Source organism: Aplysia californica, unplaced genomic scaffold, assembly GCF_000002075.1.
Source record: "Aplysia californica isolate F4 #8 unplaced genomic scaffold, AplCal3.0 scaffold00312, whole genome shotgun sequence".
Lineage (NCBI taxonomy): Eukaryota > Metazoa > Mollusca > Gastropoda > Aplysiida > Aplysiidae > Aplysia > Aplysia californica.
Window position 1 is genome coordinate 626,478 of NW_004797582.1, and position 4,369 is coordinate 630,846.

Consider the following 4,369-nt stretch of genomic DNA (forward strand, 5'->3'; position numbering starts at 1 on the left):
ATCACGTTTGATTTTTTATATTTTATTATACAACTAGAACGAGATCTGAGGCAAAGTTTCAATCATCACGGAGCGAACAATCAGGAACTAAATGTGGAAACTATTAGCAATCTCGGTGAACTATTGACTAATCAGTTAACGATCAGGACAATGGTCGGTCAACAAACTAGTCTGATAATAAGCCAGTAAGCCAGTCTTCCCAATCAATGTAGCGGTCAGTCACTAGCGGTTACTCTGCCAGTATCCATCTGGCATCATTCCAGGCAGTTTGAGCTGTCTCTGTGGGTGGCTGGAGGGTGAAGCTGGTATGTTCTACCTCTTTACAATGTTCCTGTTGTTTCTGGGTTTTTAAAAAAGGAGAACATGGGACTTCTTGTGCCAATGACAATGCATGACAATGACAATCTCAGTCTTTATTAATCTGGGAGAGACAAATTTGTCTTGGCCGTATACAATGTCAGTAGATGTTACAAAGCTTAGGTGCAGTCACGCTGAACAAGACAGTAGTCACAATGCTTCTTCAACTTGGAAAGGCTACATCTGACACTAGATATATCTATATATAGAGCCATATTTCTTTCCCCCAGAAAACAGGCACAGTGAGAGGAAATACCTGTTTGTTATACCTGTGCAATATCTAAAATACGACAACCCAAACAAACAAACAAACAATAATAACAACAACAACCCGTGATTACAAGTAAAAGGCGCCAATTAATAATAATAATAATAAATAGCATTTGTATAGCGCATATCCCCGCTCAACAGCAAGCTCTATGCGCTTTGCACTATATTATTACCCCAGCAGACCATAGAACACTCCGAAACATTCTCAGCTTCCCAGGAAACATACAGTGCAAGCAGCTGATTAAGCGCTCAAACACTAACAAACTGACAAGATCTTTCGCTGTCTATAGCCGGGTACCCATTCCCAGAGAACTAAGAGGGGAGCTTTGGAACGCCAATAACAACAGAAATTCTCAGAAGTTAGGCGTGTGTTCTAATATATCACGGTTGTGTTCTTAATAACACGGTTCTGATAACTATCCAGGTAGGTGGTTGGCGGATGCTCTAATGTAGTTTGCTCCTTCTTTCCTATATATCCAAACATCTACCGTCCATATCTCCCCTCTTTCTTTTTTGTGTTTGTTACTCTCTTGTAACATCGCTAATCTTCGGCACCTATATGACCTTATTGTGTTGCAAGTGCCGTCAAACTCCTTCTAAAACATAACTATCCTGAACCTACTCTTAACGTGTAAAAGTCCGGACAGTCTCGAGGGAGGAAGGGAATCGTTACTGTATAAGATTAATAGTGTGCAATCTACCAACCTCAAAACTAGCTGTATCATAACCGTGTGCTGACTACACATTTATGTGTACTATCATATCACCTGCACAGCGCTATGCTAACCAGATGGAGTAAATTTGTTAGATTGGGCGATGAAAAAAGAAACAAAAAAAAATCCATAAACGGATACTCGAGCTAGGATCAATCTCATTGCTTTGTGAAAAGTGCGAAGTTTGATCTATCTAGAAACGGTGCTGTTTGCAGACGAGAGCGCCAATTGCTATACGTCTGGATCGTTGACTGACTGGTCAAAGGGTCAAGTGGCCAGCAGGTGTGAGAGACTATCCTCAACTAGTATCAGCTTGTTCGTTTTAGTTGTGTAAACTCTATAGTGACTAGTTCAATGTTTGGTTTGGCAGTCTAGTTCATATTTGTCTTACCTACCCTCCCCCCCCCCCCTTTTCGACGTTCCACACCACCTTTTCCATGCATGCAAAGTTAAATTATGCATACTATTTTAAGATTGTCTGTTAAGAAGCAGTCGCATACACGAACCAGAAACGCCTAACTAAACCCTCAAATTGTGTTAATGTGGCGTCGGTGGCCTAGTGGTTAGGCTCTCGGACTCGCAACCGTAAGGTCGTGGGTTCGAATCCCGTCAGGGACCCCGACGTTGTGTCCTTGGGAAAGGCACTTTACACGAATTTTCCTCACTTCACCCAGATGGGAGTGGGTACCCGGCTATAGACAGCGAATGATCTTGTGAGCTTGTTAGTGTTTGAGCGCTTAATCAGCTGCTTGCACTGTATGCTTCCTGGGAAGCTGAGAATGTTTCGGAGTGTTCTATGGTCTGTTGGGGTAATAATATAGTGTAAAGCGCATAGAGCCTGCTGTTGAGCGGGGATATGCGCTATACAAATGCTATCTATTATTATTATTTGGTGACGTATCTTTTAAAAAAAAGTCTAAAGAAGAAGGATTATACAAGTATGACAATATATTATGTCAGACTGGAAGAAATTCAAATCTTCAATACTGATCTTCTCAAAACAAAAGTAACAGCGCGGGAGACAGTCTCCTTCTTTAGACTTAAAAAAAAAAGATACGTCACCAACACAAACAGTTGTATAAGTCAATGAAGCATTGTGTAATCTGATCATATTACTTAGGGATTTCAAATTCATTGTTTATTTTCAAGATGGCGACCGTTTCCATAGCAACTGTTGTAGCTATGCCAAAATAAAATTGCGTATCAAAAGATTTTACTATGTCTAACTTATATGTGTACTTAGATTTGATCTCGGGCAATAAACGTAGAAAATGTTCCTCAAGGGTAGCTCCTCCCGTCCATGTGTCGACGTTACAATCTGTCTCCTTTTTCATGTAGGTGTTTTTTTTACTCTTCCCACACACATCCATCGGACACAATTCGGATCATTTAGGAGGCGGGCAGCCCCGAACCTGCCTGTCAGGACCAACTTTCCTGGCTGAGACAATTACAACGTCCAAGCAGAAAGACGAGAGATAGGCCTACTTTATAAAAAACCAAGAAGAAATTCTCACCACACAGGAATCGAACCAGGGTGTTCTTCAAGTGTAAAACTGTAAGACCACATATTATCTAGGTCGATTTGACCTGTCCTCCGTGGTTTGTGGGTTGGCGTGCGCTCTGGTGTGGTTTGCTCCTTCGTTCCTATCAAACATCTATCGCCCCTATATCTTCCTTTTCTTTTTTATGTTTCTTACTCTCTTGTAACACTTCTAATCTTCGGCACTTAATATGACCTTAATGTGTTTCAAGCGCCGTAAAACACTCACTAAAACTAACCTGTCCACCTAACGTGCAGACAAATCAGAGACAGAAGAATGAAAGCAATCAAAGAAAACATCAATAATGTATGCAATCAGAGCAGGCTCATAAAACGATTCCCTTGTCCACCGCTGCTCAACGAGGCATGCCGCTCTCAACAACTGCCCTCTGCTCAGTAGTACTCACTCTCACTCACTCTGTCTCCCACAGTACGGTCTCCGCTGGTGAGAGCCCACCCGCTTCGTCAAAAGGGGGGCAAAATCCGGATAATCTATCCGGATAACCGGATAAATATGAATGAAACATTATCCGAATTCACACACTTTACTCCCTTTCCTGACCCGCTTGCCGAAGAGGGTGCACCCATTTGTTGAAGTGATGCTAACCCGTTTGTCGAAGTTCTTCTAACCCATAATTTGACGAAGCGGTTCATATCATATTATTTGCCGAAGAGGTGCACAAACATAATTATCCGGATTTCGTAAAGCGACTCATTGCCCACCCGCTTCGTCCCCCTCTTGATGGTGGTGGTCTCCCCTTCATCACCGTCACACGTTTTGCACGCGCGCTTCCTCGCTCGCTCCCTCCCCCCGTCCGTCTCTCCCTCCCTCCCTCCCTCCCTCGCTCTCTTCGTCCTGCCTCCTCCCCCTCCTCCTTCCCCCCATCTCCTCCCCTCCCCCTCTCTCTCTCTCTCGCACTCCCCACCAACCATCGTGCTTTGATCAATGAGAAAACTAAAACCGCGTAACTGTGTCCGTTCCTCACCCGCGCAGGTTTCACTTTGCCTGTGGTCTACAGTGTGAGTTGTAACTTTCTATTGTCTTTCCTCCATACTTCACTGACAACTCCAGTGACACATTACAAGATTTATCTGACCTGGTGTGTCATTGTCGTTACGGAAATAATATATGTAGATTTAGTAGTGGTTTTTGCATTCTGTGTGGTGTCCTCCGATATCGGATAGCTTTCTTATTCAAAAGGACTCAACGTGATACTTTTGTTTACAGTTATTGGATTAAAGTAAATCAAGCACGAGGTGAGTAAATCGTAACAACTTTAGAGGTAGTTGTATTTGTGCGTTTCCCAATTATGCTTCTTCTTGTTGCTGTTCTTTCGTTCGTTCTCCTCTTTTCCCACCGTTTCATTCTCCGGAGAGAGAACGACGAATATCTCAAACAAACTTTACATCGGCGGGCACAACTCTTTGAGCTGAAGCTAATGCCTACTCGTCCAAATCCTAATGATATTACTCGCACACACACACACAC

At 43.0% G+C, this 4,369-nt stretch overlaps 1 protein-coding gene across 1 annotated transcript in view; it reads left to right on the forward strand.

Annotated features, from left to right (window-relative positions):
- Window positions 1–3,812: 3,812 nt before the first annotated feature.
- LOC101856817 (atrial natriuretic peptide receptor 3) overlaps window positions 3,813–4,369 on the forward strand; it is a gene marked incomplete at its 3' end in the record, with an annotated part of 213,434 nt that continues 212,877 nt past the window's right edge. Inside the window, 1 exon segment of the mRNA XM_005102084.3 lies at window positions 3,813–4,137.